The 13,057-nt window shown below is 37.4% G+C and overlaps 1 pseudogene; it reads right to left on the reverse strand.

Moving 5' to 3' along the window:
* Nucleotides 1–11,990: 11,990 nt before the first annotated feature.
* LOC131920398 (TGF-beta receptor type-1-like) lies at nt 11,991–12,575 on the reverse strand (annotated as a pseudogene).
* Between the last annotated feature and the right edge of the window lie 482 nt (nt 12,576–13,057).

Here is a 13,057-nt window from a genome sequence, read left to right on the forward strand (position 1 = left end):
AGAAACATTAAGGATCAAAGATAAGTTATTTGGGCAAAGCTGTTACTTAATTAGTAAGCAAGGAACTGAGTCTGAAAGGCCTTATTAGCATTGCATGTTTAAGTAAGGTCTAGGGCATTGGGATTTGGGTGTTAGAGATAGATTTTCTGAGATAGCAGGGAAATGGAATGATAGTTCTGAATTAAGTGGTATTTGGAGAAGTTAGTCTCTTTTATACTTTTACTCTGGGAGCTTTTGAAGTGTGCTTTGATGATGGACATGGTCAAGTGGGAAGATCCAAATGAAAATGGAAGGCTTAGATTTACCTGTGACCCAGGACAAATGTGTCCATGTGAACAGGATAAGGAAGAATACATGGATACTTACCAGTCTTAATCAGTTTGCTGCCCTAAGATTGATACATTCACTAAATATCATTTCTATTTTCTTAGAGAAAAGTGCAGATAGGATAAGGAGTGAAGAACTTAGAGACTAAAAAGAAATCACTAGAATATCACATCAAAAGTATGACGTCATGGGAAGGGGGAGAAGGCTCAGTGGGAAGTGCTTGCTCAAGCACGAGGACCTGAGTTGGGATCCCAATCACCTACAGAAAACTGGAGCTTGGTGATGTGTACCTGTGCCCTAGAGATCAGAGGGGATGAGGGTGGGCAGTTAGTAGAGACCACAGTGATGCCAGAAACTTGCTGACCAGTTCCTCTGGCTGAAACTCTAAGATCCTGGTTCACTGAGAGACTCTATGTTAAAAGCAAATGATAATTAATTAAAAAACCCAATAGGGAATAGCCACTTGTCTAGTGCACTTAAATAAATCTAAATTCATTCACAAGGGCATGGCTACCCTTCTTATAAAGGTACTATCTCTTAACATCTTCCATTGGTGATTAGATTTCAACTTTTAAAACAAATCAGACTCATTGATGCTGAAGCAAGTGATCTATATTGATATAATCTGCTGACAAACTATATAAGCATAAATAAATAAAGCCGAATAAGTTGATTTAAGGGACATAGGCACATTTTAATAAATTTAGAAAAGAGGTTTAAGATACTTTTAAGAGAATATTCTCCTGAATTTGTAAGGTAGTATCCAAATCTTATTTGACTTGATACCTAATGTACATTTATTTCTTTTTAATGTAAAATTATTTGGGCAAAACTCTGCAACAGCATGGACTGTCATTTATCTAATACTCATAAGTAGAATTTGCTCCTTCACAAATGATTTATGATTTTTCTAGAGTCAGATATCTTAACCATTTTAATAAATATGCTGATTCAGGTTGTTTCCTTATTATAAAGCAGCAGGGCTATTTCATTTTTTAAAAATTCAACAATAATATATGCATCATGAGCCAAAGTAGCTAAGAAATAACTTGTCCATTTTTAGAAATAAGCCTTCATTTTATTTTGGTTCAGACTTTTGGATACTTTGTCTTTTCTGTTCTTATACTTTAAGAACTTTAAATCTGAAGCCTAGGATTTATTAAATATTATAATACAGATTTGTCAATGGAGAGAGATGTTTATTTCTGGCTTTGGCTCACATGTCATCATGGGCTGCTGAGAGAAATTATATTGTTGTGTTTTATTAGAGTGTTGTGAATTTTTGTCACAGCTAAAGATCAATTCATTATCAAGAACAGCAAATTAGTAGGTTATGTATTTTATGCCTCCTGTCTACCTAATGTTTTATTTATTTTATTGATAGCTGTTTGCCAGACAATTGGAATGTCAGCATGTTTTTAAAATATCTGTCAGTTATATTTTACTTCACCCCATTTTCTTTTTCATTAAAAAATTCCAGAGAATTTTTTTATTGTTATTTCTGGTTTATTTTCAGCAAATTGTTAATTTTTTAAATGTTTTTATTGAGACATACAACTTAGAATACAGAATGCTGCAGAAATGTGCTCACACAACCATGGGGAAATATGGAGACTCTACAAAATCAGTTCTTTGGGTCCCAAAGAGAATAGAAGTTGCAAGGAACCTGAAGGATAGATAATGACTTTCATGAATGATGGTACCATAAAGGGTCTTATGTTTATCAAAAACAAAAACAAAACAGAAGAATGATGTGGCCACCATACCCATGTCTAACCAGGTATCAACTAAAATTTTCATCGATTCCCAAAAGCTAAGGACATATTAGGATGGTTTAGAACAGCAGAAGTGGAAGGAGGTCATAATCACTCTCATAATCTTTACTCAGACATCTGTATAAGGATAGGTATTATACATTGGAGAATAATCATAGGAAGCTCTCCTCCATGAAGCAGACACAATCATTATGGAGAGGACTGCAAATGGGTCTAACTACATCCATACCTCTTCTGTAATCATGTAGATAAAAGCTATGGACCACTGTGGGGAAGAATTGCACGTAGTCCAACCTACAAGACTTTGGCAAAGGTCCCTTACTTTTGGAGGAGGAAGAAAGAAACTTCATCTGAGTGGGCCAGCTTACAGCGGACAGTACCACACTTGCACAGGTGGTCCTAGGTTGTATAAGAAAGCAAATTGAGCAAACCATGGAGAGCAAGCAAATAAGCAGTACTCCTTTATGGCCTCTCAGAATCAGCATCTCTCTCCAGGTTTCTGCCTTCAGTTCCTGACCTGACTTCCTTGTTGATTCACTTCAAGCTGTAAGATGACATCAGTATTTTTTCCTTACCAAGTTGTGTTCATGGTGCTTTATCACAGCAGTAGAAACTATAATTATTACAGTGCTCAAGTTCACAGCTAACATTCTCTTTATGGATGCTATTGTAGGGTAGTCAGGAAACGTGCATCAAAATATCAAAGAATTGAAAAGACATCATGTTTGTCTTCTGAAGATAAAACAATGAAGCCAGAAGTCAGAAAGATACTTGAAAATCCCCTTAATGACTTTACTAAGCAAATGCTTACTTTATGTGTCATGAAACTGTAAGCAATAAGACAAAAGGAGAAATAAAACTTTAGTAGAAAGATAAATCTTTCTGTTCATTGAAGAATAAGTCTACAGTATAAATGAACAAGCCACTGACATTGGCAAATACACATGGCTATTACCAGAATGTATAAAGAGGTGTCAGGAATTCACAGTTAAAGAACTGGGTACACTAATAACATTTTATTGAAGATGTGAATATACATTTTCCTAAAACAGGTCAAAGTAGCATAAGGGAACTTGGAAAAGAGTTAACATCGGTATCCATTGGGAGAAAGGACACTTATGTCACAAAATAATACTAATGTACAACTATCAAGATGGAAAGCATGGGTAAGGAGAAGAGACTTTTCCAGGATGTGAAACAGCTTGGACTCACAGTATGTTCGTTGGTTGCATGTATGAGCTGGTAAGACTCTTCAGAAGGTAGTTTGAGTGTCTAATGTACACATGGTGATATGCCGTCCCATACCTAGGTATTTAGTCCCTAGCAAAGAAAACATGCAAAGATCAGTTTGAATAATCAATTCAAACAACCACATATAACTACTACTACTACTACTACTACTACTATAAAAACAAAAACAAAAACAAAAACATTAACTGGTGAACAACAACAACAAAAAGTTATGCAGGGACCATACTGTGGCTGAACAATTTAAAACTTTTTAGCCACTGATATCATGCAATAACCCAAACAATCTAAAACATGAATCCATGTTTTATCAGACTGGTAGAAAAGCCTATAATATGCTCTGTGTCTATGAGAAGCTTAAAATGCTCTCTCTCTCTCTCTCTCTCTCTCTCTCTCTCTCTCTCTCTCTCTCTCTCTCTCTCTCTCTCTCTCTCTCTCTCTCTCTCTCTCTCTCTCTCTCTGTCTCTGTCTCTCTGTCTCTCTGTCTCTCTCTGTCTCTCTCTGTCTCTCTCATGAACTGTGGTGAGATTTTGATTGTAACCATGTCCATGTTTCAAAATACTTAAGACTGAATGTAAAGAAGCTGAAATGTAGGGAACCATCACAATCATTTTTTCTAGTGGCTGAGGTTAGACCAACTAGCTGTGTGTAATGGTTCCTTTGTGCCCACATTCTTACCAGCATTCATTGTTTATTTTCTTTACTATTTTATAATCATTCTGAGAGATACAAGACAGAATTCTGATGTAGTTTTAATTTACATCTCCCTAATGGCTATCAATGTTGAATATGTTCCATGTACTTATTGACCATTTTTACTTCTGAATTAATTAAGAGTCTTGGGGAGAATACAGAAAGGAAGAAGAGTAGTAGGAGTGGGTCAAGTGTAAGAGGACTAAGGAGAGGCATAAGGATGGGTTGAAAATGGTCTCTATGTACCATGAATACAGGCCAATAAAATGAGTCTGTTAGATATAAATTATACTTTATTAAAACTGATATTTGCAAAAGAGAAAAACTGTAGGGAAAAATGGGATAAAGACAGTTTGGTGAAGTCTGGCATACAAAATAAAGGCAAAGCTTAACAAAAATAATATTGTAATAATGAAATTGTCTGTTTAGGCCTGAGGAGACAGTTTAGTGGAAAAGCACTTACTATGCAAATGTGAGGACCTAAGATTTTGATCTTCAGACCTATGTAAAGATGGATGAAATAGTCTATAACTGAATGAGAGATAGAGATAGATTTCTCTAATACTCAATGGCCTGCTAGCCTGGCATTTGAAGTGGCAAGTGATAGGAGACCCTATATTCAACAAGGTGGAAGGAAAGGGCAGACACCAGAGGTCACCTCTGACTTCCATGTGTAAATCAGAGCATGTTTGCGCCCACATTCACATATGAATACACACACACATACATGCACACACACACACAATGCACACACACACACACACGCACACGCACACACACACACACACACACACACGCACACACACACACACACACACACACACACACACGCACATCATTGTTATCATCACCTATACATTAACCTAAAGTGGAAATTAATTAAAAAATAAGTAAATTGAATACATAATTTTCCATAAACTTTTTCTTGGGCACTAGAACACACAGTTAAGACACATATAAATTACAGTCCTTGCTTTGAATAAATCCATTAAAAGATACATTCATTCATGTTCACAAATAGCCACAACACATGCTAAATTTGAATTATTCTGTGCTTGTTATGACAGCTACCAGCATAAATGACTTCCTTTATATTGAAGATACTAGGGAGAACTTTAATGAGAATATTATGCTTGATTTAAATTCTATAGTATCCAGTCATTTATTAACTTTTAATACCTGTAAATGTATATTTTCATGATGCAATACCCAAGGGACTTCTCCACATTATTTTGTACATATGTAAGGTGTTTGGAGACATTATGCACATTTGCAATGTTCAGCACAATTGTGGGTACCATTAAACCTTTTCCTTTCCAAAGATTGTATTGTTTCCATAGTAACAAATGCATTTCAAAGTGAACACTGACATTGGAATCACTCAACTAGTGCTCAGAGGACTGTAGGTTGGCACCTTAGCAGCAATAGATTTTGCTAAGAAAAGCATGTTAACATAGGCTTCCTGTCTAAAGTTCCATCCATCTCTTTTCTTTCCTGCGAGAGTGTATTTGCTATAAATGAAACTATTTATTTAGTTGTATAGATTAATGAGCAAGAAAAATGAATTTGTCATTTTTATTCATTACACTCCCACTCTCATGTCACTCGTGTACCATGACTTTACTCATTTATTAATCCACTATATAATTGTTGAGCAACTACTATGAATGGGACATATATTTGCATATTTATAGTTTTTTGATATAAGTATCTTAAGCTCTCAATAGTGCTATAAAATATATGATTTTTATAGCTAGAGTTTTTCTCTCTGGGTCCTGCCAAGCCCTGGCAGTCCTGTAGCCCACCTATAAAATAAACATACAGATGCTTATATTTAAACTGCTCAACCATTAGCTCAGGCCTACAATTGTCTAGCTCTTACTCTTATACTCAGCCAATTTCTGTTAATCTATATGTTGCCACATGTTCCGTGGCTTTACCTGCTGCCTTTATATGATGCCCCTGGACAGCAGGCTGGCATCTCCTCCTCTCCACCTTCCTGTTCTTTCAATTCTTCTCTCTGGTAGTCCTGCCTATGCTTCCTGCCTGGCTACTGGCCAATCAGTGTTTTATTTATCAACCAATCATCCACAGCAGATTTTGGATCATTTTATAGACAACACAAATGTATCTTACAATTCTGGAGACTATGAGTCCAAGACAAAGCCGCTGTCAGATTTAACTGTCTGGTAAGGACTGTATTCTCCAGAGATGAAGAATGTACTACAAGGCAGAAGGTGGAAGAGCAGAAGAGCCTAACACTACGTTAAGTGAGTTTTATGAGGGCCTTAATCAACTGACAAGGGAGAAATCCTCATGTAACATTATTATACTGAGTACTGGTTTTGGTACCTGAATTTTGGAAATGATATATTCCAAGCACAGCAGAAGGTATTATGCAATGTATTTTAAAGGTAGAGAGGCAGAATAATGTAACTTGTGCTTACCATGATTCTATAGAGATGTTCTTCTGATCAAGCATATGATACGTCTTTTTCTTATATTGACAATGTTTCTGGAGTATGGCTTCTGATATCTGAATACTTACTTGTTTTAAATGCCAATCTGTTTTAGTTAGAGTTTCAGTGTCAGTGTAGATGGCTAGAATGAATGCAAAGGTTGTGAATTCAGAAAAAAATGCCCATTTAGCTTCAACTAGCTTTAAGAGATTAAAAAAAAGTTTAGTAAAAAATTTTGTCTTTTCTAACTTGATGAGTTATTAAGAACAGCATTTCTCCAGAGACCAGTGTTAGGGCTCTGTAGACTTATTTAACAATATTTTATTATAAAAGCTCTGCAAGAAGGGGCACTTAATGAGATGATCAAGTTTACAGATGAAAGCGTGGCCTCCTGGGTTGAGGAGTGCCAAACTAATGGGGAGAAACTTCAGCTATTGCTCAGGAGGCCATGTGTACGCTGAGAGCAAAGTAGGAGACTGACGAGCAGTCGTGCACAAAGTTTTACTTTTAGTCAAATTAATTCAGACCAAACAGAAGAAATTAAGACCTCTAAGTGGTGGTATGACCCAGCAAAAAAAAAATCTTTGAATAATGATTAGCCCAGGATATTATTTCTAGATAAAAGAACAATTCTCTCTTGAATATCCTCAGCAAAAAAGTAAGTTGAAAACAAAATGAGCCTTATCCTTTGCTTTTGAATTCTTCATGCCGTTTTGGCCTTTATACCCCCAAGAAAGAAAGGGAAAAAACCTTCCTAAAGGTATCTGAAAAAAAAAAAAGACCAAGAATTTGAAATGATTTTGACTTCAGGTGTAAATGCATGAAAATATGGGTTGAAGAGGTGCAGGCTGATTCTAAGGAAAGAATCAAATGTACAGAAGGACCATCCCCTTCGTCAAATTCAGCCCATTGTTTTCTAATTAGGCCCATGTATTTTTGAACATGTAAATTTTATACTTAATAACTTGATAAGAACATAAAGTTTCATTCAAAATGTCTTCTAAGAGGAAAAGAATGCAGGCAGCGGAGAATCCCTTCTTTCACCTTAGACTTCACCCTCTCAAAACTCTGGGCTGCCAGACTGGCTTTCCCTTTCAGAAGCTTAGGGAATGAACTCCCAGACAGCTTACCTGAATGCATTCTGATAACCTTGGTAGTCAAAGATACAGCAAAGTTTTAGGCCTCTAGCTTGCACCCAAATTCAATGCCCATTTTTTAATGCAGCATAGACTTGGTCTTCAGTGGATGGAAAATGGAGAGTTTCTGTTGTGGGATGGTCTTTCTGCAGGCTGTGAATATATGTTGCTATGACTGGTTAATAAAGAAGCTGCTCTGGCCTATGGCAAGTCAAGTTATAGCTAGGTGGGAAATCCAAGAGAGAGACAAGAAGAAGAAAGGCAGAGACGGGAGAGATGCCAACCTGCCGCCTAAGGAACAACATGCCAGCAGACTGGTAATGCCACAGCCATGTGTCAAAACATAGATGAATAGAAAAATGGGTTAATTTAAGATGAAAGAGCTAGCTAGCAAGAAACTTAAGCCATTGGCCATACAGTTTGTAAATGAAATAAGCCTCTGAGTAATGATTTTATAAGCGTCTGTGGGACTGTGGGGCTGGGTGGGACCAGAGAAACTTCTGGCTACAAGTTTCCAATGCAAAGCTATATACCCAGTAGTTAAACCTGACTTGAAAGAAAAATTGTGGATTGGCTAAATAATACAAAAGGGATTGTCCTCATTAAGGTAACTATTGCTGTGATAAGATAGCAAGATCAAAGGCAATTTGGGGAGGAAATTTAGTAAATTTACTAAATCCTACAACTCGCAGTCCACACTTCATCACTGAAGAAAGTCAGGCCAGAAACCTGGAGGCAGGAATTGAAGGAGATGCCACTGTGCAATACTGCTCACTGGCATGTTCTCTACAGTTAGCTCAGCTGGCTTTCTTACACCATACCATCTAAAGTCCCCCCCCCAACACTGGGGTGGCACCACCCACAATGGACTGGATCCTGACATATCAATAATTAATCAAAAAATAGCCCACAGGCCAATCTGGTTGGAGGCATTTTCTCAGTTGAAGTTTTCTCTTCCCCAGTGACACTAGCTTCCATCAAATTAACAAAAACTAACCAGGACTGAGATAGATTTTCATATAGGCTTTCATTGGAATTTCTAATAGTGTACCAAGGAGATCAGCTTTTTATTAACACTTGTTATCATTATTAGTTATTATTAATACTTACTGTAGTTCATATAGTTTGTCTCTTCAGGATTCAAATGTAAGAACTTTGGTTTCTGGTGTGGCACTGTGAGGACTTTTAGTTCTTTTGTGGCAGGCCCATGGAAAGAACTAAGTTGGTTTTCCTCTAAACCAAAGCTAATTCTTACAAAGTTTGTCATAAAAGAACATTCTCCTGTCTCCCATGTACCTTTTGGTGGTTGGAAGTCTCCTCCTCCCCCCACATTCCTTCCACTGTGGTACCTTAAGACTGTGTAGAGTTCCAAGGAGGATGCTTCTCAGCTGGCCTATGCTATTTGAACTCTTAGTCTCCAAAATTGTGAATGACATAAATGTACTTTTATGAGTTACAATCAGTTCCAGCAATGAAAATGGACTAACAAAATATTGTCTAACTAAACAAAATCATGTCTATTACTATTAAATAATACAAGGATCTAATTAAATAATACTAATAGTGATATTTATTGACCATCAAAATATTTCAAATACATCAAGTAAATTATTTTCTTTAATATTTACAGTGATTGATCCTACCTCCTCTGTGTGTGTGTGTCTGTGTGTGTGTGTGTGTGTGTGTGTGTCTGTGTGTGTAAAACTGCGAATTTTTGACAGTCAGTTTTTTCTTTCTAGATTCTTTTATCTTTACTCTTTCTGCATCCCCTTCGGTGGCGGCACACTCTACTAGGCTTACTTCTGAATTGCTTCCATGTATTTCTGACATGGGTGTTGGATGCAGTCGTGGCCCATCAAACTTCTACTATGTTCTGTCTGGTTATTTTCCTGAGACACAACTCTGTACTAGAACAACTGTTCCTTTGAAATAAGTGCATATTCTTCATTGAAATTCTCATCTACTTTCTTTAATTGTATCTAGAGAAAGAGAGTAATTAAGCTTTAAGCAAAGAGGTTTAAACCAAGAGGTGGTTTCACAAATGATTCTTTTTATATTTCTTATTGAAGAATATCTCAACCCTACCATTGTATTATGAATTTATGAATAGACTCATCTATTGTTATGCTGTAGCCCTCAGGATCAAAATCCAAGCAGATCTCCTAATCCATGGCTTGAGGATATGTTACATTCAAATTATAATAATAATAGGGTTAGAAGTACTGTGTTAATGGAAACATCTAAACACATACACATACACACACGTCTCTCTCTCTCTCTCTCTCTCTCTCTCTCTCTCTTTCTCTCTCTGTGTGTGTGTGTGTGTGTGTGTGTGTGTGTGTGTGAGAGAGAGAGAGAGAGAGAGAGAGAGAGAGAGAGAGAGAGAGAGAGAGAGAGAGAGAGAGAGAGACTAGAAGAATGTTGGTGCTTACTCTGAAGGAAATAAGAAGCCAATAGTGAGGTATGAGCAGAAGAGACGCAAGTTCTAGATCACATTTTCTAGAGGAGAATATATGGATGGTATGCTGGGAAAAGACTGAAAGGAAAAATCAAAGGCTTCAAGAACATCAAGGGTAGATGAGAAGACTTGATGACATATGAGGACAATCACCTGACACCACATAAAAGCAGAAAATATGTCAAGGAATCTAATGCCTGATACTTTAGAAGGTAAAATGAATTGGATGTATTGATAGGTTGAATGCATGCTCAATCTGCAAAATAAGATGTGTCAAAGCTGACTCACAATTGCAGATCTGAATAAGCAGAGGGATGAATGTAACACAAATTTCTTGGTGAAACTTGGTGCCAGATATTAGGGTGCAAGCTGAGAGATCAGAGAAGCAGAACAAGCCACAGCCAACCTCACCTGGACAACTCATCAGCCGACTCTGTTTCCTCAGACTGAATGCCTCTGAGTCCTCACCCAGAAGGGATCTCAGCTGAACTGCTTAAAAGCCTAAAAGCTTAAAAGCCCTAGTTCCTGGCCCTCATGCCTTATATACCTTTATGCTTCCTGCCATCATTTCCTGGGATGAAAGGCATGTGTCTTTCCCAAGCAAAGATATGAGATTTTAAGTGCTGGGATTAAAGGCATGCGCCACCACACCTGGCTCTATTCCCAGTGTGGCCTTGTACTCAGATCTCTGCTTCTCAATGATAGGATTAAAGGTGTGTGCCACCATTGCCTGGCCTCTATGTCTAATTTAGTGGCTGGCTCTGTTCTCTGATCCCCAGATAAGTTTATTAGGGTGCACAATATATTGGGGGACACAATATATCACCACATTTCCCCTTTTTTGTCTAAAATAAAAAAGTTAAAACTAATATAAGAAAAACTATATACAATAAGTACAATAAGTGCATATAAAATATACAGTCAAGAATTACATTAACAATGTCTAGTCCATTAACATTTGACAAATTCAGACAAAAAATTCATTATTTAGCCTATTTTGGTGAGTCCAATACAAAATTTGTAAACAATATATAAAAATCCAATCCATTGTAAAATATTTAAAACAAGTAGTTCCTTTTTAAAAGTAGATTCAACAATCTACCTTTTTATCCTATCATATCCATATTCTTTCTTTTTTCCTTTCATAGTAGATTTAATAGTCTACCTTTCATCTTATCATTTATATATCTTTCCTTTTTTCTTTTCAGAGTAGATTAAAAAATCTATCTTTTTATCTTCTTATTTCTATATCTTTTTTTAGTGTAGATTCAGTAATTTACCTTTTATATATATCCTCATTTTTTTCTTTTCTTTTTTAAACAAGAACCTTGCATGTAATCTCCTTTGTTTAACTGTTTTTGATCATTAACAATTAACAACTTGTACCAACCATCATAAATAATGACAATCTCCATAATTCATTAAATGATCAAAACCCACCCACCCCACCTCTTGGGAATATGGGCATCATATTCTTAAAATTACTTCCTGCTGTCTGTGGGCAAAGGCATCTTTAGAGAATCCTGTAAAGAAAATCTTGGGGTTAATTGTCAAGTTCTGGGAAAGTTAATTGTGTCATTTGTCCAGTCTCTGCATAATGGGAAAATGCAGGGCTTGTCTCAAGTTCTTGCTCAAGTAGTCTGTGAAGCTTGATCATCTCAGCTAGCTATCTCGAAATTGTCCTGAGCAGTTTGTAGTCCAAAGCTGATCTTTGGGTGGTGTTTGTAAACTTAGTGGTGTTATCCTTCTCCTAATCAAACCATTGTTGTGGGGTCCCATCCTCTTTTTAAAGACTTCAAAGTCACTGTTAGGTGTGGTCATGGTTCTCTGCAGAAATCTGTGTGTGTGTGTGTGTGTGTGTGTGTGTGTGTGTGTGTGTGTGTGTGTGTGTGTGTATTCTGTGATTTGGAGCAATATCAACTGTATCTGTGGCAGAATCCTGTCTCATAGCCAGTCTCAAGTTTGTAATACAACAGGTTCCATTCTTCCTCACCAAGATATTCTTTGATTTCTAATCTCTGTGAGCAATAGCTGGCTTTCCTTGGGTACCAACAATCTCCATGTGAAGATGGACAAGACTGCTTGTCATGGACAGAGAGAGTTTGATCATCCCTTTCACTGTAACACTGCATCTGTTCGAGTAATCAAAAAGGGATCCATGCTCATGGTAATCAGACACCAGCCACAGCTGAGTCCATGTGCCATTGTCTTTGTTGTCTGCTGCTATAAATCCTAGGATGTTTTCATGGTGTAACATCACAGTCTGATCAATCTCTGCCTCTCAGAACCATGAGCATTCTTCCTTAGAAGAGAATATCTTCACAGCAACTTCTTCTCCCCACCATTTGCCTTGCCAAACTTCTGCAAACTGACCTTTGCCGATATTTTCTTGTAACACGATGGTCCTGGCAATTGTTCTCTGAACAAGTAGCAGTAAACTCTTTGTCCCTGGTATCAGAGTCGCTGTCACCACCAACATGCTGAGAAACAGCCGTCAATGTGGAACAGCAGCCACCACCTCCATGATCCCATTGCCACCATTTATGGCCCAGACCTGCCCTGGCTGCAGCGTCTTAGTCTCCTTAGCAAGCCTTCTAGGCTGGCCTTGAACTTGGGATCCTCTAGCCTCTGCCTCCATCTGCAAATGCTACTAGTGTGCGCCACCACAACTGGCCGAGTGTGGCTTGGTCCTGAGCTGGGGAGTGCAAGGCCACAGGCAAGAGGCTTTTTTTGTAAATCATGCCCCACAAGTTGGATACCAAATGTAACATGAATCTTAAATGGTCTTACTAAATAAAAAACCCGGAGCCAGATATTGGGGTAAATTCTGAAAGGTCAGAGAGACCGAACAATATATCACCACAGATGAAATTGTCAGCAATTAAAGAGGGAGTAGTGGAATGTGGATGAGATTCAGGGAGGGAGGGAAAATATTATGTCTAAATTGTGAGGTCGCATAAA

The sequence above is a fragment of the Peromyscus eremicus genome, chromosome 10 (genome assembly GCF_949786415.1).
Source record: "Peromyscus eremicus chromosome 10, PerEre_H2_v1, whole genome shotgun sequence".
NCBI classification, from domain to species: domain Eukaryota; kingdom Metazoa; phylum Chordata; class Mammalia; order Rodentia; family Cricetidae; genus Peromyscus; species Peromyscus eremicus.